General features: G+C 33.5%; 1 protein-coding gene and 1 long non-coding RNA gene across 4 annotated transcripts in view; one reads left to right on the forward strand and one right to left on the reverse strand.

The window, feature by feature from the left end:
- The window catches only part of LOC135142683 (A disintegrin and metalloproteinase with thrombospondin motifs 9-like), a 226,711-nt gene that overhangs the window by 56,213 nt on the left and 146,620 nt on the right, over positions 1–23,878 (reverse strand). The gene's annotated exons all lie outside the window — the stretch shown is intronic.
- LOC135142686 (uncharacterized) lies at positions 6,991–7,378 on the forward strand. The gene is made up of 2 exons (XR_010282585.1): positions 6,991–7,100; positions 7,153–7,378. It is a non-coding gene; the product is annotated as an uncharacterized LOC135142686 (long non-coding RNA).

Below are 23,878 nucleotides of genomic sequence, written 5' to 3' on the forward strand. Positions count from 1 at the left end.
CTAGTAATAGCATCCGTGTACTTATCACAAGGAATTATCATTGGAATAAATACAAAAAAAGGCTAGTTCACCATTTAGAAAAATTCAAAATTTTAAGACGAAAGATAAGTATGACATACGTAGGTTTATAGAAAATGCTGAAAATGACGTTAAAACTGATTCCTGTTTTCAAATCAGGGGTTAGAAACAACATAAAAAATTACAAACCGGTTGCCCTTATATCGAATATCACCAAAGTTTTTGAATGTATAATGTCTAATATTTTCTACTCTCATGTTATCAATTTTACATGTAGGGAACAACATGGATTTATTAAAGGCAAATCAACTGTAACCAACTTATTTGAATTTACACAATTTATCTCGGAAGCAGTTGATGAAAGAAAACGAGTTAATGATATCTTCACGGATTTGACCAAAGCCTTTGATAGTGTAACATAACTGTATTTTACTTAGAAAATTACAAAATATCGATTTATATTGTGGTTTAGTATTGCTTATGAAATAAATTATTATGAATGGATATCAATACGTTGAGTTGGATATCAGTCGCCGGAATTTATTTGTAATAGTCGGGTTATCCAAGGCTCCAATTTGGTTCCACTCTTGTTTTTTATATCTTTCAATGATATACATAAATACGTTAGTTGTAAGTTTTATATTTATACAGATGATTTGAAGATTATTAACGTTGTCGTTGCTGGTAACTTTGAGCCAAGAAGGCGGAACTTAACTGGAAATTCCTTATTTCTCTACGAGAAATTAAAAAAATATTTTTCAATATCGTGCGTATCATGTTTTCAATTTCTTGTAAAGAAATAAGTATTTTGCAGTTAGGCTCCGCCCCCTTGATTCACGGCGAATAAAAAAAATCATCACAATTGAGATAGGGCGGGTGGGCCGGTTTACATTTTGCCTTTTTGTTTTAACATGTGTAGACTTCTTTTCACAACATTAAACTTAAAACATGTTTAAAATGAAACATTTGTATAAGGAAATATCGCTTTTACCATTAGGCTCCGCTCCACAATTCCAAAATCCATATTTCCTTGCAAAAATGTACCACTTAACCATGATTTAAGTTTCTTGTAAAAAGATGGCTACGCATATTAAGAAAAAAGAAGCGTCAGTGTCAGACCATAGATGGATTATGTATACATTAAAATGTGTAGACATAGAGACAAAGACGTACAGGAACCCTAGGCTGACGAACTGGACTTTATATAACGAAGACCTGGAAGATAGAGTGGGGAGCTCCGTACAGTCGATAGCAATAGAATATAACTCGACAGAAGACATAGAGAAAACTTTGACCATTATTAACGACTCTCTAATGTCAGCTTATGAGAGAAGTTGCCACATAAAGAAGGAAAGCCTGGGCAAAGGTACCCCATGGTGGAACCGAAGGCTCAGCCTACTTCAATCGGGGCTAAGAAAACTTTTCAATAGAATCAATTTCATCATTGATCAATCCATACTAGGGAACATCTGGCCTAGTATGGCAAAAATCAGGGAGTTCCCACCCTCTGCATTACTCAAATACATTCAAGCAATTGGGTGTCTTGACGAGTAGAAGAGCGGGAAGACACCCTGATATTACAATGGGCCCAAAGGCGAGGCCTAAGTGCCGACTGGCTACCGTCCATCCCCATTAAATTAGAAATCCAAAATCCAGAATGGTTATCCAACTTACCACAGTATGATGTTTATTTTAGTTTTGATAAGTGCACTATACTTATATTTCTGCTTTATTTGTAGGAAGAAATTCCTGGAAAGAGTTGAACAAAGAAAAAAATGGTGGCATGGTGAAACACAAAAAAGATAGATTATCCTGAAAAAACGATGAAAAAGCAGATTTGGAATTATGTGCGCAATAGACTGCCGGAAAAATCATTTAGATCACTATGCTCAAGAACATGGACACTGTGGCCTAAGACTCCCGCCATACCACTGTGATTTTAATGCAATTGAAATGGTATGGACGGAATGTAAACGAAAGTACAATGAAAGTATTCCAAAAACTAATGCTTCTCCTGTTGAGGTACTGTAAACTGGGTCCCCAGTCGTCGCCCGCAAAATCGGTTTCAGTGAGAAGAATTATTTTTTGTAACTATGCAACCCAAAGTACCGATCCACGGCAGGTAGCGACCCAAAAGAGGAGAGATTATGGGCACTGTAGGGAGTCCGTCATAAAATGCAAATCGGTAAACAACACCAGATAAGCTTATTTATTTTCAAATGAAGGGTACAGGGAAATAACTATCGAAATCCATTTGTATGTATTTTGAAAGAAATTGAGTTGAAAGTTTAAAAATACGGAAAATAGATTGAGAAACCCACAAGCTTCAGTCTAACACAACTTTTTATTTTCTTTATAATGTTTTAAAAATATATAAAATAAACTGTTTATGTTCAAATATAACAGCAAAAAAAACTGGTGGAAAGTTGTTTCGATAGAACTTCCCTCGCACCTAAAATAAAATGAAACATATCCAGCATTTTCGAGTTAAATTTTTACTTTAGGTACACAATTTTGTGATGAAATCATCAACATTTTGCAAGGACACGTAAATCAATGTGGATTAGACTAAAAATAACAGTATTCCAAAAATTTCTGGGAAAATGGAGTGAGTCGAGACTGATTTAATCAATAAAATAAATTGACTCATTCATTAATTTTTTTGAACCACCTAGGTATATAAGCAAATCTAAAAAAATATGAATGCAATGATAAATTACAAGTAAAAACTCATCATATTTTGCACATTTTTAGTAGAATTTATTCAGCAAAATTTTGAGATGACGTTATCAATTTTTTAGTAGCATAATCCTGAACTTGTGGTTTATAAATGCATTACTGAGACTTTTCGGCTTTTGATGTTGACAATTTTTCAGAATTTTAATTTCTGACATTTTCAATTTTTCCATTCTTCAAATTTTCGATTTCTCCATTTTTTTATTTTTCGATTTCTCAATTGTCCGATGTTTCACTGATACGATTTCGCAATTTTTCAACTTTTCGATAGTTTAATTTTTCAATTTTTTAAATCCTAGATTTTTCGATTTCTCGAGTTTTCAGTTCTTCTATGCATATTTTAGTTTTTCAATTTTCGGAATTCATTAAATTTCTGATTTTCCATTTTTTTTAATTTTTCGATTTTCCAGTTTCTCGATGTTTCGATTTTTCAATTTCTCAATTTCTAAATTTTAGATTTTCCAATTTTAATTTTTTTTATTTTTTCATGTTTGGACTCTTTATTATTGCTAAAAATCAAAGTAAAAAATTGGTCTAAAGAGTTTAGACAGTACTTCCCTCGCTGTCGGAAACTTGACGACTGCATGCCTATTGTGTTTTTTTTCTCATTACATTTTTGTAGTGGGAATTTAAAAAAAAATTGCGATGACGTCATCAACATTTTTGCAAGGACACGTATATCAGTTGGGATAGATGTAGTGTAATACTAAGAATAAAATTATTATATTCTCAAATTTTCGGGAAAATGAATTGGGTCGTTTGAATATTGATTTGTAATAATCAATAAAATAACGAAACAATTTACTCACGTATACCTACGTATCAGAGGCAACTGAAAATCGTGTATGTATAAACATTGTTAATTTAAGATGACAGGCGTAACAGCATACGTGAGAGCCAAACACAGAAACTGTAAACAAAACGACCGTCGGTTTTATTGCTTCGACTTCCGCTTATTATATAAAACATTGGGTTTTATTTTAATTCTTGACGGTGAAATTCACAATTGGTTGATTATAAACATGTCTATTTCACATTCGCGGAATCAAGTGAACGCATAAAACAAATGCAGGTCTGTAATGTTAAAGTCGATGTAAATAAGCGTGCTACCCTTATGTTTCAACCGAGTTTTTCCTTTAACAAATTTTGTGTCTACCAAATTGGGTTGGTTGGGGTGTAATACTAATAATAAGTGTTGCCTTTAATTTAATCAATAAAATAAATTGACTTCATTAATTCTTATGAACCACCTCTTAAGAAAATCTAAAAAATATGAATGGAATGATAAATCACAAGTACAAACTCATCATATTTTTTGCATTTTAGATAGGATTTTTTCAGCAAAATTTAAGGGTGACGTCATCAATTTTTTTAGGAGGGATGAACAAATACATTTTGAACAAAAGTTTACCATGCTTATAATAACTTTAAAATATTCCCAAGATTTCAAAGCATTCGGTTTTGTAATTCCTGATTAAATCGATAAAATAAATTCACGCCTTCATTAATTTTTTTGAGTCACCCTGCATATGCAAATCCAAAAATATGAATGGAATGATAAATCACAAGTACAGACTCATCATATTTTGTACATTTTAGATACGATTTATTCGGAAAACTTTTGAGCTGACGTCATCAGTTTTTTGTAGAAGATAACCAAATATATTTTGACTAAAAATTTATTATGCTCTTTATAACCTTAAAACATCTGCAAGATTTCAAAGCATTCGGTTTTGTAGTTCCTGATTAAATCAATAAAATAAATTTACGCATTCATTAATTTTTTTGAGTCACTCTGTATATGCAAATCCAAAAAATATGAATGGAGTGATAAATGACAAGTACAGGCTCATCATATTTTGTACATTTTAGATATGATTTATTCGGCAAACTTTCGAGCTGACGTCATCAAGTTTTTGGAGGGGATAAGCAAATATATTTTGACTAAACATTTATTATGCTCTTTATGACCTTAAAACATCTGCAAGATTTCAGAGCATTCGGTTTTGTAGTTCCTGATTAAATCAATAAAATATATTTACGCATTCATTAATTTTTTTGAGTCACCCTGTATATGCAAATCCAAAAAATATGAATGGAGTGATAGATCACAAGTACAGACTCATCATATTTTGTACATTTTAGATATGATTTATTCCACAAACTTTTGAGCTGACGTCATCAAGTTTTTGGAGGGGATAAGCAAATATTTTTTGACTAAAGATTTATGATGCTCTTTATAGCCTTAAAACATCTGCAACATTTCAAAGCATTCTGGTTAGCAGATTAAAAATTAAATTTCAAAATGTTGTTTTATAATTTTGATTTTTTTTCCAAAAATCTGGACGTTTCGGGTGAAAAGTCGATTCAGAGTTGTAAACTACATGTGTAGGACTATGTTATTTTATACAATTGAAAACCCATTTACTATGTACAATTTTGAAGTGACATCATCGCTTTAGTGGTGGGGATGATTCGACAAATTTTGGTTAGCGTTTTACCATCTATATGATATTCTTAATATAAGTACAAAATTTCACAACAATCGGTCGAGTACTTTCGGAGATTATCTGTCTAATAAAAATCCGGGACAACAGACGGACAGACGGACAGACGGACAGACGGACGGACAGACGGACAGACGGACAGACGGACGGACAGACGGACAGACGGACGGACAGACGGACAGACGGACGGACAGACGGACAGACAGACGGAAATGGGAGACCTATTTCTTCGTCTTCTAGGGGTCATGAAAGATCGAGAAAACGTAAAAGTAGAGAGTCGGCCGACGGACTCGATTACAATACTTCCTTTGCTTACGCTCGGGAAGTAAAAATAACTACCAAAATTGTGACTAAAAATATGTAAAAATTAACGGAAAATAGAGCACATTGCTGCTAAAACATAAAAATAACTGTACTTTCCCAAAAAAATCTATTGCATGATTACTGTTCCACTAGTATTACTAATTTAGGACGTTAGTATCAAACGCAATGAAAGTATTAATTCTTAGTTAAACAAAAAAATAGTTGAGTGTCAAAATCGAGTGAAACATGTGAGACGTGTGTAAACAAAAGCATCTAAATAATAACTACAGGGTCATTATAAAATATTGTAGTCAACTCACCTATGAAAAACAAATGAAATTTTTCTCGTGCCGCTAATCACCAAAATGATTTGAACTGTTTTGAAATGTCACGAACGTCCAAACAAATCTGTCAGATGTGTCAAAAATTGAAATGCCCGGTTCGCGGTTTAATTTCATTTTAAATAGAGACGAAAAGACGCCAGGCCAGAGCATTAAGGGTTGCAGTGTTATCGAGCATTTGTGAACGCCACTGCAATATATTTCAGTTTCAAAAATTGTAAATTGTCAGAAAAACGTTTAAGGGCTTTGACATGAATTACACCTTGGAAAGTCGATTGGAGTTGAACAGAATAAATCATCTGGTCTGTTTTGCAAAGAAGCAATAATTTTTCAAATAATGAAATCCAAAAAGTGAGGTTAAGTTTGTCGAAACCAATGAACACGGTAATTATTTAAAAAATTACATTTTTATAGGTACCCTGAAGGTAAAAATTGTGAAAAATCACGTAATGGACAATGGCAGAGCAAGTCTTATCACAGTTAACGAACACTATGAGTACCTAATGAGTTTTTGCAGTAAATAATTTTGCCAAAGTTGTGATCCCGCGAAAGTTCTGTTTGTAAATTGTAAGGAATCGTCAAAATATTGGTGCAGACATGGTTTGTGACCGGTGCTTTTCTCTTGAAAAAACACAACTGAAAGCCTTGATCTTCATCCCTACAATAGGTGAAAACTGCTATGTCCAAACATTACCTTCAGCTTTGCAGTTTCTAGATATCTGAAACATGCCAGATCTGCATAACAGGAATGTCAAAGAGGTTCTACCCAAAACACGCCCACATGGCCATCCTAATATCAAGATTTTTCAAAATTTCTATAACAAAAAAGATGAAAAAAGCAATAAAATTTCAGGAGCATAGTGTTAAGAGTTCTGTAGATGATTATGAGATCTTTTGAAACAACAGAATGTTTAATAAAGATTTTTAACTTTCCTAATAGTAAAATTACAATTATTACTAAACAGTAAGTTGAAGTAAGTTTTAAATTAAGAGAATGCAACTAACACCGAAAGAAAAATGAAAGTTACTGAAAATAAAAAACTTTATTGCAGTACCTACATACACTTTCTACATCTAAGTTTGTTTATTGATCACATTCATTTACTTGAAAAAGTATCAGGCCTATGAATCGTCGTCTGGAAACAGCTAACCACACACCAACCTTCATTGCGTGTGATGGTGTTTCTTCAAAAGCGTGAGTATTTTCTATACACCAAATTCTGAAGTTCTGTCAGTTGACATAATAGCCTAACAGATGAAACCAGGCTTCATCAGAAAAGAACGACAAATCGAGAATCCCGTTATCGTCCATATCAGCTTGAAACCAACTACAATACCCAACGCGGCAAGGAAAATCAGCTGGTTGCAGCTCCTGAACCAACAAAATCTTGTATGGATGCATATGTAACTTCTCTTTTACGATTTTCTGACATGGGCTGTATGGTACTCCGGACAGTAAAGATTTTTGACAAAGCTTTATTCGGACTTTGTTCCATTCTCATCCTTAAATTTTCAACAACGTCTTCACTAACTTGAGGTCTCCCCGTCGGTTTTCACTTAGAAATGCTACCAGTGTCGTTAAATCCGGCCATAATTCGCCATATAGCGTCTTCAAAGATTCTTCATCAATGACAACAGAACATTTCACTAGATACTCGTTTTTAGACGCCTCCACAGAGTACACTCCATCCCCATCCTCATTTAACACCCCATTACGGTAATAGGCATGATGATTGCGCCAAAGAACTAAAAAAATCATTTGTAACACTGACCATAGTTATTCCTCTGTGTTCATTACCTAAGATTATTCCACAATGATCTGTAGTTTTTTGATAAAAACTGTTTTTTGAGACACTTATTAAAGTTCTAACAAAGGGGAAGACAGCAAAAATGAAAACAAGACAAGTCAATTAACGCACAAAGTGAGGGAAAACGTACCAGTACAAACGAAAAAATTATTGACATCTGACAGAATTGGATGAAGCGTTGAAACAGTGCAGCCGCTAATGTCAACTAATGTGGCGTTAAAAATAAAAATTCCAATATTAGTGTAATCTTTTCCACAAAACTGAAAAAGGCGGCACAAAATGTCACCAAAATCATGGCCTTCTTCGACTACAATATTTTATAATGACCCTGTATTTCCCGCAGAATTTCTGGAGGTTTATAGAGTCGACATTGGCCTGAGCGCGCTCCGGTCTGTGGATCATACAAGTTCTCGGGCAACGATGTATCTAACGAGACAATTGAAATACCTGATATGTCACAGCGCAAAAAGTATTTCTCAAAAAACTTTCAAACGTGGATGTCTTTTTAATCGAACAAAACACAATTGGCGAACGCAATAATCCAGAATGGTGCACAGAAAAATCCTTTAGACTAACCGAACGTTATTTTGGTAAAAGTTGCAAAATGAGAGAACAAGTAACACGGCTAATCCTAGTGTACTATGAAAAACATTTTATATCCCTGCAAATCTAGTTCAGCATGTACTCTCCCAAAATCTTTGCATAGAAAATGAAGCAAGGGCAACTGAAGCATTTTGCAGTAACACCAAACTGACAATAAGACAATGCGGTTTGTACATTTTTAGCGGCATCGCCAGACGGCTTAATAAACAAAAACGCTATCATAGAAATATATAAAATGTCCAATTTAAATAATGCTTAATTCAACGATATGATAAATTTTGGGAAAATAATATGATAGAGCCCTAGGAAAATTTTATTTATCTGCCTTACTTCCGGAGAGTAGATTCTCGTTATTAAAACAAGTCAACCCATTAGACAAATTGTAAAGAAAAAATTGTACAATTAAAATTTTTTATTTGCATTTGCGTCATGTGTAGTTCATATAAATCTTTTGCCCTTCTAGTATAAACACACACAGGAATAAATAGTAATATTGGAATAGGTTTACTGGAGATATCACGTAAAATACGTGCCTATAATACTCTACCTCATAGGTGGTGCGGAAAAGAGTATCAAAAAATTAAATTTAAATAAATATGATTGTTCAGGTAAATAAGTGGTTAGTGAAGTCATGAGAATCTAAATCTTGTAAGTTTTGTGTATTGATTAATATATAAAATGACAGATTAATAAAAAATATTTGAATAATTTTTTCAAAGAAAATATTTTAGTCGAATATATAAAATTATAAAAATGTGCATACTTTTAAATCAAATTATGTCAGCAATGAAAGAAGTCGACTTGTCAACAATGTTGGTCAGCTAAGAGTATTTATGAGTTTTATGACCTAAAGTACATACCTGAACTGATTACCCGAAAGGGTCGGTCGGCAAGGCCCCCTGCTGTGTAAAACTCAACCATTTATTGAAACGGTTCTTTGTAAATAGGGTTGCCTAGTTTCACTTTATTTTCATTAGTCAGTATTTTTTTAAAAAGCAAATATTTTGATAAATATCAAGTTTAAACAAAAAATGACCGGGTCTTCCCCATAGAGCTCAATGTTGTCTTTGCACTGATATAAAAGTTGAAGCGAAAAATGTTCTCTCCTCGTCTAAAAATGCAATTTCCTTCGAAGAATGAACGATTAATTAAACACTAAACAATCACTTATTTAAAAAAATATTGTGTCTTCCCCAGAGATTTAGACATAATGTATCAATTGAAATGTCGATCTTTTTTACTTCCCGAGCGTAAGCAAAGGAAGTATTGTAATCGAGTCCGTCGGCCGACTCTCTACTTTTACGTTTTCTCGATCTTTCATGACCCCTAGAAGACGAAGAAATAGGTCTCCCATTTCCGTCCGCCTGTCCGTCTGTCCGTCTGTCCGTCCGTCTGTCCGTCTGTCCGTCCGTCTGTCCGTCTGTCCGTCTGTCCGTCTGTCCGTCTGTCCGTCTGTCCGTCTGTTGTCACGGATTTTTATTAGACAGATAATCTCCGAAAGTACTCGACCGATTGTTGTGAAATTTTGTACTTATATTAAGAATATCATGTATATGGTAAAACGCTAACCAAAATTTGTCGAATCATCCCCACCACTAAAGCGATGACGTCACTTCAAAATTGTACATAGTAAATGGGTTTTCAATTGTATAAAATAACATAGTCCTACACATGTAGTTTACAACTCTGAATCGACTTTTCACCCGAAACGTCCAGATTTTTGGAAAAAAAATCAAAATTATAAAACAACATTTTGAAATTTAATTTTTAATCTGCTAACCAGAATGCTTTGAAATGTTGCAGATGTTTTAAGGCTATAAAGAGCATCATAAATCTTTAGTCAAAAAATATTTGCTTATCCCCTCCAAAAACTTGATGACGTCAGCTCGAAAGTTTGCCGAATAAATCATATCTAAAATGTACAAAATATGATGAGCCTGTACTTGTCATTTATCACTCCATTCATATTTTTTGGATTTGCATATACAGAGTGACTCAAAAAAATTAATGAATGCGTAAATATATTTTATTGATTTAATCAGGAACTACAAAACGGAATGCTCTGACATCTTGCAGATGTTTTAAGGTTATAAAGGGCATAATAAATGTTTAGTCAAAATATATTTGCTTGTCCCCTCCAAAAACTTGATGACGTCAGCTCGAAAATTTGCCGAATAAATCATATCTAAAATGTACAAAATATGATGAGTCTGTACTTGTGATCTATCACTCCATTCATATTTTTTGGATTTGCATATACAGGGTGACTCAAAAAAATTAATGAATGCGTAAATATATTTTATTGATTTAATCAGGAACTACAAAACCGAATGCTCTGAAATCTTGCAGATGTTTTAAGGTCATAAAGAGCATAATAAATGTTTAGTCAAAATATATTTGCTTATCCCCTCCAAAAACTTGATGACGTCAGCTCGAAAGTTTGCCGAATAAATCATATCTAAAATGTACAAAATATGATGAGCCTGTACTTGTCACTTATCACTCCATTCATATTTTTTGGATTTGCATATACAGAGTGACTCAAAAAAATTAATGAATGCGTAAATTTATTTTATTGATTTAATCAGGAACTACAAAACCGAATGCTTTGAAATCTTGCAGATGTTTTAAGGTTATAAAGAGCATAATAAATTTTTAGTCAAAATATATTTGGTTATCTTCTACAAAAAACTGATGACGTCAGCTCAAAAGTTTTCCGAATAAATCGTATCTAAAATGTACAAAATATGATGAGTCTGTACTTGTGATTTATCATTCCAATCATATTTTTGGATTTGCATATGCAGGGTGACTCAAAAAAATTAATGAAGGCGTGAATTTATTTTATCGATTTAATCAGGAATTACAAAACCGAATGCTTTGAAATCTTGGGAATATTTTAAAGTTATTATAAGCATGGTAAACTTTTGTTCAAAATGTATTTGTTCATCCCTCCTAAAAAAATTGATGACGTCACTCTTAAATTTTGCTGAATAAATCCTATCTAAAATGCAAAAAATATGATGAGTTTGTACTTGTGATTTATCATTCCATTCATATTTTTTAGATTTTCTTAAGAGGTGGTTCAAAAAAATTAATGAAGTCAATTTATTTTATTGATTAAATTAAAGGCAACACTTATTATTAGTATTACACCCCAACCAACCCAATTTGGTAGACACAAAATTTGTTAAAGGAAAAACTCGGTTGAAACATAAGGGTAGCACGCTTATTTACATCGACTTTAACATTACAGACCTGCATTTGTTTTATGCGTTCACTTGATTCCGCGAATGTGAAATAGACATGTTTATAATCAACCAATTGTGAATTTCACCGTCAAGAATTAAAATAAAACCCAATGTTTTATATAATAAGCGGAAGTCGAAGCAATAAAACCGACGGTCGTTTTGTTTACAGTTTCTGTGTTTGGCTCTCACGTATGCTGTTACGCCTGTCATCTTAAATTAACAATGTTTATACATACACGATTTTCAGTTGCCTCTGATACGTAGGTATACGTGAGTAAATTGTTTCGTTATTTTATTGATTATTACAAATCAATATTCAAACGACCCAATTCATTTTCCCGAAAATTTGAGAATATAATAATTTTATTCTTAGTATTACACTACATCTATCCCAACTGATATACGTGTCCTTGCAAAAATGTTGATGACGTCATCGCAATTTTTTTTTAAATTCCCACTACAAAAATGTAATGAGAAAAAAAACACAATAGGCATGCAGTCGTCAAGTTTCCGACAGCGAGGGAAGTACTGTCTAAACTCTTTAGACCAATTTTTTCAAAGTTGAAATTACGCCCGTAAAATGAAAATCTAGTTAGCTCATTTTTCGGTCTGCTACTGGGCACCCTTAAGGTTGAAATCGTCCTACAATATATTTTGTAATTGTGAGAGAGATTGCAAAATATACTGATTTCCATAAAAATCCGAACATCTCCAACGAGTTGAACCATTTTATTCATATTATCGGATCCGATATGGGGCCATGAGTGCATTAGAAATCAAGGTGGACCCAAACATTATTGAATAAATATTTTATTTCACAAGTTTTAGGCCTTTAATGCACATTTGGTGAAACTTTCAGTTTTATCAGTCACCTAATTCAAGATGTTCAGATTTTTATGGACATACTTTTGGTGACTAAAAAAACGCCACACTTTAAGTGTTTTGAACAAGGATATTTCCATTTTATTAATGATATTTTTTACAAGTCAAAGTTTTGGAAAATAACACAATTTTGTATCATAAACAAGTCGCTTCACATTTTGCCGCCTCCAAGTACCGATAACTAAGCAAATAGAATATTGACAGGACATCAATCTGGTCTATTATTTACTCTAAGTATAACTGATCGTACTAAGACTTGTTTATTTTACCCATACACCGTTTAATTACAAACCTAATTAAAAAAAATACACACAGTTTATCTTCGCAGAACCCATCTCCGTGCCGTCGCCACGCCGCGTTTCGCCTTTTTCTATTTGCTAAGTGCGTAAATGCGGCGGAAAATTAGAATTTAATAGACGGCTTGACGGCATGATGGAGCGACCGTAGGGTAAAGGTGGCTAAGATGGCACGGTTTTTTCTCTCGGCTAACTGTTCTTCCGAGTTTCTAGTCTCTTTAACGCGTTTTAGAATCGCCCGCGGCGGTGCATTTTATTGCGGGTTTATTCAACATGGGATCTTCTTGATGGTAATTCAATAAATATATGTCTAAACGTGCGGCGGATCGCACCTGCTAATCAGAAATTGTGGTTAGAGTCGTAAAGTCATTTAATAAATTAAATTTCTACAGGTCCATAAAAACCTTAAGTGTGGGTATGAGTGTCTGGTTAGTGGCCTTATTCATTGCATGGCTGCAAAAAAGGAGAAGTGACGGTTTAGAGGCTCTAAATCAATTAAAGATAAGCACTTAAGTTCAAGTGATGGGTCGGAAAAACAACTCGGAACAATTATAGTGTAATTAGAGAGTCAGTGAGCGTGATAGGTAAGTGGTACTTGTTGTTTTTGATTTTCTCTTTGATGTTAGGGCTGTAGTGGTGGTTTATTGGGAGCTTCAAATTTTCTGTTCTACAACGGTACTTGGCGGCTGTACTTGGAGCAGGTAGAATCCCGTGCTTTTAAAAACGATATGTAAAAATTCAGAGTAATTTGATTAATCCATGTGTCTATTTCTGTGACACAAGTGCGTCATGTCGAAACCCCACTAGAAAATAGCATGCACCAATAATTCCTCAAAGATTATTTACACTCTCACTTGATGATACTTAAGGTGATAATTACTTTAGATATATCGACTAGAGGAAGCTTCTGGTTCTTGAGATATTAATAGAACATTTTTTAACTTTTCTTTTATCTCCGCCGCTGATTTATATTCTCTCCGTCAAAATATACAAAACTCGTTCTAATAGTGTACTCGTCCGCAATTTACTTACGATTACCTACTTCATATATCACTCTCAGTACTTCGTAAATTTACAAAAAGATCATAAACTTTAGGAATTGTGTTCAGGTGTCGTTCTTGGGGAAGTTATGAAGTCACGGCGCGACTCGTAATTTTCACGTTTGACGTAATTATTACGTGGTTGAACCCAAATTGAGTTATCCTAGAACGAATTATGTCTTTAGTTCGTTCCTCTCTGTGTATACATGTTTTTATTTACTCGTTGGTTATTTTTGAATATTTTAGGCAATTAGCGGCTGTAGAATAATTTGGCAGCGCCAAATATGTGAATAATTTAAATTGGATGTGCCCATCAATTAGTACGTGTCAGCTGATAGTGTTGTTTTAAACGTTCGAATTAGATTTAGTTACTTAGTATTTTTGGATCGTGAAGAGCAAGGTCTGTTAGACGCTCCCAGTGTGTGGATTTCAACTGAGGTTGAAGGATTTTGAACCAGATGGGTTATGGGAATGGCTTAATTAATATTAATTTTTAGTGTTGCCCAATTCTTCCAACACTTTGACCGAAAATCGTTCAGTTTTATCTAATTATTGTGGAATTAATGAGTTTTGGAAATACCTTTTCAAAAACTGGAATTCCTGGATTTGGTTTAGTGTTATTGGAATTCTGTGTGTGTCTTGTTGCTGTATTTTTTAATTTTATTATGTTTTTTTCCAAACAATTTTTATCCGCATACTGCTTATTCGAACTTTGTAGAATGATTTTGAGAGAATTTTTTGAATGTGTGGAATGTCCGTCAAAATACTTTTAAATTACCGGAAAAAGAAAAACTTGCAAACACTCAAATAATTTTTCTGAATTATTTTAAAGTAAACCGAAATTGTTGTATTTTTTCTTTTGCCATGTTTTTTTAAAGAAATACTGCCAGAATAGCCAGCCCACTTACTGAATGGTTTAGAAGATGGGTAATTATTTCGGAAATAGTGCGTCACCTTAGAACTGGTTTGCCGCATATCCAGATCGCGTCCGAGGGATTTTCGCCTCTACTGCTTGGTGCAGATTTGCCGCATGTCGCACTTGGGCGAAGCGAAACATAGTTTAGATTCAGTGCTGATTTGCCGCATGTCCAAGCAGAAATCGATACAGTACCGTTATCCGTTTTTACGTACTTCCTTGCTGTTTTGCTTTTCAGCGTTAGGTTTGGGGTTGGGAAAGAAATCGTATTCAACTTCACGCGCAGAACAATAAGAATAATGTGAAATAAATAAAAAAGACTTAACAATTTTGATGAATCTGAAATTAAAAAAAAGCAACTGTAATTTGTGCAACTGTTTTTCTGTTGTTATAGATGTTACAAATATTTTAAATTTTTTTTTTAAGAAAGATTGAGTTTCAAATTATAATTTTATTCAAATAAAATTACTAAAATTCTTGGCAATTCCTGAGAATTCTCTCAAAATACACTGAAAGTGCACATTTTTTTTTTTATTTTGTTATGTCCGTTGAAAGAATTAATTACCCTCGAAATGGTTCCCCGGTTTACTGAATCATTGGATGTTGACAATAATTATTTTAGAAATATTGCAATTCTGTAGAAACGTAATTGTTCGAAATTCCCCAGAATTACTAAATTTTATAGAGTGACTCGTATTATGAAACTCATTAATATTTGTTCAAACTAAGTAACATTTTGAAAAAATTATATTTTCTTTACAGAATAATTGGCGGATTTTCTTATCTAATTACTGAATTAGATGGAATTTAAAAATTATTGTTATGTAATTTCTTGGAAGAAATTAATTACTTACTTATTTTTAGAGCTCTGTATATGCTTTTTGACGAACTTTTCTAAATTATGGGAATTTGGTTGCATAGACTGGAGTTTCCGATGTTATTTAAATAAAATAATTAAAACTCTTGGTAATTCCTGACAATTCTCTTAAACTATACCGAAAGTACTCAATTTTTTTATTTTGATATATCTGTTGAAAGAATTAATTACTTCCGAAATGGTTCCCCAATTTACTGAATCATTGAATTTGGATAATTATTTCAGAAATAGTGCAATTCTGCAGACATGTAATAGTTCGAAATTCTCCAGCATTACTAAAATTTTATGGAATCACTCGTATTATGAAAATCATTAACATTTGTCCAAACTTGAAAATTTTGAAAAAATCATATTTTCTTTATAGAATAATTGGAGGATTTTCTTATCTAATTACTGAATTATATGGAATTTAAAAATTATTGCTACGCAATTTCTTGGAGAAAATTAGTTAGGTATTTTCAAAGCTATGTATCTGTTTCATCGACTAAATTTCCAAATTATGAGAATTTGGTTGCATACATCGTTACCGATTTTATTTAAATAAAATTACTAAAATTCTTGGTAATTCCTGAGAATTATCTCAAAGTATACCGAAAGTACTCATTTTTTTTTTTATTTTGTCATATCCGTTGAAAGAATTAATTACCCTCGAAATGGTTCCCCGATTTACTGAATCATTGGATGTTGACAATAATTATTTCAGAAATATTGCAATTCTGCAGAAATGCAATTGTTCGAAATTCCCCAGAATTACTAAAATTTTATAGAGTGACTCGTATTATGAAACTCATTTATATTTGTTCAAACTAAGTAAGATTTTGAAAAAAATATATTTTCTTTATAGAATAATTGGCGGATTTTCTTATCTAATCACCGAATTAGATGGAATTTAAAAATTATTGTTATGTAATTTCTTGGAAGAAATTAATTACTTATTTTTAGAGCTCTGTACATGTTTTTTGACGAAGTTTTTAAATTATGGGAATTTGGTTGCATAGACTGGAGTTTCAAATGTAATTTAAATAAAATAACTAAAATTCTTGGTAATTCCTGAGAATTCTCTTAAAGTATACCCAAAGTAGGTACTCAATTTTTTTATTGTGATATATCTCTTGAAAAATTAATTACTTCCGAAATAGTGCAGTTCAGCAGACATGTAATTGTTCGAAATTCTCCAGAATTACTAAAATTTTATGGAATCACTCGTAATATGAAAATCATTTATATTTGTCCAAACTTGAAAATTTTGAAAAAATTATATTTTCTTTATAGAGTAATTGGAGGATTTTCTTATCTAATTACTGAATTATATGAAATTTAAAAATTATTGCTATGTAATTTCAACATTCGCTCGGAGGAAATTCGTTACGTATTTTTAGAGGTATGTACCAGTTTCTTTGACGATTTTTTTTAAATTATGAGAATTTGGTTTCAAAAAGTGGAGTTTCCGATTTTATTTAATTAAAACAACTAAAATTCTTGGTAATTCCTGACCAAAAGTACTCAGTTTTTTATTTTGTTATATCCGTTGAAAGAATTAATTCCTCCTGGAAAGAATCATCTACTTACTGAATCATTGGAATTTTGACAATTATTTCAGAAATAACGGAATTCTGCAAAAATTAGCCCCGCCCACCCGCCCTCTCTTCTCTTAGAAGAATTTCATTTGCCAAAATCTATCTTATCTTGGCAGCTACTAGCCCCGCCCACCCACCCTCTCTTTTCTTAGAAGGTATGTCATTTGCTAAAATCACTCTTATCTTAGCAGGTACTAGCCCCGCCCGCCCGCCCTCTCGTCTCTCAGAGGGTATCTCATTTAGCAAAATCAGTATTATCTGGGCAGCTACTAGCCCCGCCCACCCACCCTCTCTTTTCTTAGAGGGTATATTATTTGCCAAAAACAGTTTTATCTTAGTAAGTATTGATGACTAACTTTTACAAAAAATGATCAAAATTTAGAAACGGTACAAGGCACGAATTTTGAACGTCTTCTCTAGTGTCTTGTTGGTTATGCTTTAATAGATTTCTCTGTTGTTGGCTTTGTTTTTGTTTATAATTTATAAAAAATGTCTTATTAAATGTTTTTTACTTCCCGAGCGTAAGCAAAGGAAGTATTGTAATCGAGTCCGTCGGCCGACTCTCTACTTTTACGTTTTCTCGATCTTTCATGACCCCTAGAAGACGAAGAAATAGGTCTCCCATTTCCGTCTGTCTGTCCGTCTGTCCGTCTGTCCGTCTGTCCGTCCGTCTGTCCGTCCGTCTGTCCGTCCGTCTGTCCGTCCGTCTGTCCGTCTGCCGTCCCGGATTTTTATTAGACAGATAATCTCCGAAAGTACTCGACCGATTGTTGTGAAATTTTGTACTTATATTAAGAATATCATGTAGATGGTAAAACGCTAACCAAAATTTGTCTAATCATCCCCACCACTAATGCGATGACGTCACTTCAAAATTGTACATAGTAAATGGGTTTTCAATTGTATAAAATAACATAGTCCTACACATGTAGTTTACAACTCTTAATCGACTTTTCACCCGAAACGTCCAGATTTTTGGAAAAAAAATCAAAATTATAAAACAATATTTTGAAATTTAATTTTTAATCTGCTAACCAGAATGCTTTGAAATGTTGCAGATGTTTTAAGGCTATAAAGAGCATCATAAATCTTTAGTCAAAAAATATTTGCTTATCCCCTCCAAAAACTTGATGACGTCAGCTCAAAAGTTTGCCGAATAAATCATATCTAAAATGTACAAAATATGATGAGCCTGTACTTGTCATTTATCACTCCATTCATATTTTTTGGATTTGTATATACAGAGTGACTCAAAAAAATTAATGAATGCGTAAATATATTTTATTGATTTAATCAGGAACTACAAAACGGAATGCTCTGACATCTTGCAGATGCTTTAAGGTTATAAAGAGCATAATAAATGTTTAGTCAAAATATATTTGCTTATCCCCTCCAAAAACTTGATGACGTCAGCTCGAAAATTTGCCGAATAAATCATATCTAAAATGTACAAAATATGATCAGTCTGTACTTGTGATCTATCACTCCATTCATATTTTTTGGATTTGCATATACAGGGTGATTCAAGAAAATAAATGAAAGCGTAAATTTATTTTACTGATTTACTCAGGAACTACAAAACCGAATGCTTCGAAATCTTGAAGATATTTTAAAATTATCATAAGCATGGTAAATTTTTGATCAAAACGTATTTGGTCGTTCCCCCTAAAAAATTTATGATGTCACCACAAAATTTTGATGAATAAATCCTATCTAAAATGTACAAAATATGGTGAGTCTCTTCTTGTGATTTATCATTCCATTCAAATTTTTTCGATTTGCATATACAGGGTGACTCAAAAAAATTAATGAATGCGTAAATTTATTTTATTGATTTAATCAGGAACTACAAAACCGAATGCTTTGAAATCTTGCAGATGTTGTAAGGTTATAAAGAGCATAATAAATTTTTAGTCAAAATATATTTGGTTATCTTCTACAAAAAACTGATGACGTCAACTCAAAAGTTTGCCGAATAAATCGTATCTAAAATGTACAAAATATGATGAGTCTGTACTTGTGATTTATCATTCCATTCATATTTTTGGATTTGCATATGCAGGGTGACTCAAAAAAATTAATGAAGGCGTGAATTTATTTTATCGATTTAATCAGGAATTACAAAACCGAATGCTTTGAAATCTTGGGAATATTTTAAAGTTATTATAAGCATGGTAAACTTTTGTTCAAAATGTATTTGTTCATCCCTCCTAAAAAAATTGATGACGTCACCCTTAAATTTTGCTGAATAAATCCTATCTAAAATGCAAAAAATATGATGAGTTTGTACTTGTGATTTATCATTCCATTCATATTTTTTAGATTTTCTTAAGAGGTGGTTCAAAAAAATTAATGAAGTCAATTTATTTTATTGATTAAATTAAAGGCAACACTTATTATTAGTATTACACCCCAACCAACCCAATTTGGTAGACACAAAATTTGTTAAAGGAAAAACTCGGTTGAAACATAAGAGTAGCACGCTTATTTACATCGACTTTAACATTACAGACCTGCATTTGTTTTATGCGGTCACTTGGTTCCGCGAATGCGAAATAGACATGTTCATAATCAACCAATTGTGAATTTCACCGTCAGGAATTAAAATAAAACGCAATGTTTTATATAATAAGCGGAAGTCGAAGCAATAAAACCGATGGTCGTTTTGTTTACAGTTTCTCTGTTTGGCTCTCACGTATGCTGTTACGCTTGTCATCTTAAATTAAGAATGTTTATACATAAACGATTTTCAGTTGCCCCTTATACTACTAGACAGCGGATTTCTGTCGGGCTACGTCACGATTATAGGGGGGGACGTGCTGGATTCCATAAATATAATTAACGATTTATTAATCAAACGGCTAAGTAAATGAGAACGGGAATTAGCAGCAGAGTGCAACGAAACAACGTTATTCTAATCTCAAATAAACGAAGTGCAGTCCGCAACGGCAATGAATTCGCATCCCGTGCGAGCCGTACCGATTTTGGCCTTGCCTAGCTCGACAGAAATCCGCTCTCTAGATATTACACACCGGCGCCGTATACGTGAGTAAATTGTTTCGTTATTTTATTGATTATAAGAAATCAATATTCAAAACGACCCAATTCATTTTCCCGAAAATTTGGGAACACAATAATTTTATTCTTAGTATTACACTACATCTATCCCAACTGATATACGTGTCTTTGCAAAAATGTTGATGACGTCATCACAATTTTTTTTTTAAATTCCCACTACAAAAATGTAATGAGAAAAAAAAACATAATAGGCATGCAGTCGTCAAGTTTCCGACAGCGAGGGAAGTACTGTCTAAACTCTTTAGACCAATTTTTTTTGTTTTAGTTTACTTAATCTACCTTTTCCAGACACCCGGTATAAATTAAGTAAAACTTTGAAAGAATTACATTTCTTTAATAGAAAAACAGACGGACTTTTTAACTAACTAATTACTAAATTATATAGAATTTAAAATTTATTAATAGGTAATTTAAAAAATTACACAGTTTTACCTGTTTTCTTGGCGGAACTTTTAGAATTATAGGAATTCTGTTGCATGCACGGGAGTTTCCGATTATATTTAACTAAATTACTAAAATTATTAGTAATTCTTCAGAATTCTGTCAAAGTATAGCGAAAGTACTACTTTTTTTTTTATTTTGTTACGACCGTTGGAAGAATTATTGCCCTCTTTACTGAATCTTTGGAATTTGAATAAATATTTCAGGAATAGTGGAATTATTTTATATTTCCCAGAATTACTAAAACTTGATGGAGTTGCTCGTATTATTAAAACTTATGCTGATTTGTCCAAATTATGTTGAACCGAATTCAAATCGTTTGAACCGGAACTCTTTTATATGTGTATCCTGTGATTTTGAAAAAATAACTGACAAACTTCATGAATTAATTACTGAATTATACGGAATTTAAAAATGAGGCATTTTCAGAGTTACGTGTTTTGTGTTTTTTTTATGTTATTGTTCTTTGGGAGAACTACCGTGTTTTTTTTAATCATTTAGTAATATTATAAAAATTAATTCCATGTTATTTCTGTGTGTATCTGAAAGGAATTACGTATATCCAGCATTGTTTTTTTATTTATTTAATGGAATTTTTATCAAGATGGAAGTATTTGATTTTATTAAAAAATATTAAATTTTTGAAAATTTATCATAATTATTTTTAAGCATACATAAAGTACTATTCTACTTTACTACGTTCCCCAAAAAGAATTACTGCTGAAATTTATGTACTCAATCGGTTAGCCTACATTTACTCAATCATTTGGAATTTAGCCAAGTATTTCGGAAATATTGGAATTGTGCAAAAGGAGAATTCCGTTAAATTTGTCAAAGTTACCCACATTATTAAAATTCTTGAGAACATTTTGTTCCTTTGAGGCGATAAACTCATTCAAATCAAACAAATGTCTACGTGACATTCTTCGATCTATAAATATAAACACTTCAAATTACGCATGTTGCTGAGAGGTCATTTTTCCCGTTAGTTATCTGCTGCAAATATATTTTACATTGTCCGTACTTGTGCAGCTCGAAGTTAAGGGGCCCCTTCTGACCTGAATGTAAAGAAAAATAAAATTTATTTGTATTTAGCTTCGTTATTACGAAAATATAATTTCGTCTTCGCCTGAGCGTTTGTTGACACATTTGATCTACAGATTGTGCAAAATCAAAACTGGGCGTTCCAGTAATTTATGACTTGCAGTCAATCAGCCACCTACATAAAGACAATGGTCGGAAGCAATTCGGTTACTTTTGTAGTAACGACTGCTGAGAAGTGGTCTAAAAATTTAAAAGCGCAATGTAAGCTTTGTTTGTTGATATAGTGTCAGAATTTGTGGACTACTCTATAAAAAAAGGCGCCACGTCTCAACCGCCGCCAAAAATAACCCCTCAATCACCACCAACAGGTGAATCGGCGATTTTTATCGCACTCACTTCTCACCTCATTTCCCCAACCCATCCTAGACACAACACCCATATTTCAACCGCGACCCAGCCGACCGAACCCACAAAAAAAACCTCAATGTATTCACTCCTCAATGCAATTCCTTCGGCGCTCTCCCAGCCCAGACCCTCGAAAAATGAATGGCCCCAATTATTACGTAACCTCACCCATCGCCCGTCCAAAATCAACGCCTCCTCATCAGTTCGTGATTTATACGTTACGTGCAAGCCCGATGATTGCTGTGCACACCTCTGTATATATCATTACGTGTCATTAATGCAGGAAACGTGTGGGTCTGACGGCGTCTCGTCATTAACCAAATTATTGCCGGTGCTGGGCCGTTGCGAAAGGTCCAAAACCGCCACCCAGCAGGACCGGACTGATTACGGATGCGCCGGCGGATCAGCCGAGACGGCATGATTCACGCCGCATTTAGTAGGACGTGGTTCGAATGCGAATAGCGAAATGCGATGCTCGAGTACGATTTGTTTGCTGTTACACATGCAGCCTTGAGAACGGTCCTTCCCGGATTATTTTAGGCGCGATGATCGAATAGAGTGTATTAAACCCGGTCCTGGACACGTGCTGTCGGGACGAGGTGGGGGCGGCTGCGATGGTCGGCTGGGAGCCGTTAAAGTGGTACTGTGCTTTTGCAGTGCTTTGTAAAATTTGGTAAAGTCGGATTTGGAGATATAATATACAGTCGAACTTACAATGAACGGAATCGTTACAGAGACCCGAAAACTTTCGGCCGATTGCTGGACTGTGTCAAGGTTGAAAGCTGAAATTGCCCCACAGTATATTTTGTAATTGTGAGAGAGATCGTTAGGAAGAGTAGCTAGTCACTAAGGCTAGGATTGTACGCAAAATATACTGATTTCTAAAAAAATCCGAATACATGGAAAACCATGAAAGTTATCTTACCCTTTTTACCTTTTGAAAGCAACGTTTCGTCTAGCAGAATTTTGCTTTGCTAGTTGATTTGCGTTAGTTGTGTAGAAAATTTTAGGGCTATCGCCTATAAAACAAAGTGAGTCGGTTCATTTTCATCAATTGAGTGAGTTTGAAAAAGACCGCATTGTCTGTATAAGAGAAGTTGGTTTTTCAATACGGCAAATTGCGGACCGTATATGCCGTAGTGTTTCAACGGTATTGCAGTGTTGGAGGAGGTGGTTTGAGGAAGGAATTCGTGGATCTGGTCGTCCTCAAAGAACATCGCACATGCAGATTGTCATCTACGAATTGCTGCCCTACGAGACAGACGTTCTACCACTCATGCAACAACTACGCTACCACCATCACCGATACAGTCGATAAAAACATGATTAAAGATGAGGCTAAACAAATTATAAGTGATATATTTAATGATAAATTTAAAGATATGGCATTATGGCCGAATTTTATCAATGAAAATTTTATCGGAAGTTGCCTATCAAAAGAAAGCTCGTTTTTTCAAAATAAAAGGGAAGACAATATTTACTCTGAGTCTATCAGGAATTATAAGGGACAAAGCAGACAATTTACAAACAAATATTTTCTGAAATGTTTAAAAATGGGCAACAATTAACGAGATCTTGGTTATCCTATTCAAAAAGCAAAGGATGTGTTTTCTGTTTAGTGTGCAAATTATTCTCCAGAACACAAACATCTTTAATGAGTGGTTATTCAGATTGGACAAACATAGTTCGTACTTTGGACAGTCATGAAGAATCTCAGGATCATAAAAAGACTCCGTTAACCTGGTTATCCCACAA

This window comes from Zophobas morio, unplaced genomic scaffold (genome assembly GCF_036711695.1).
Source record: "Zophobas morio isolate AGI-343-1 ecotype UQ-CSIRO unplaced genomic scaffold, CSIRO_AGI_Zmor_V1 ptg000049l, whole genome shotgun sequence".
Classification (NCBI taxonomy): domain Eukaryota; kingdom Metazoa; phylum Arthropoda; class Insecta; order Coleoptera; family Tenebrionidae; genus Zophobas; species Zophobas morio.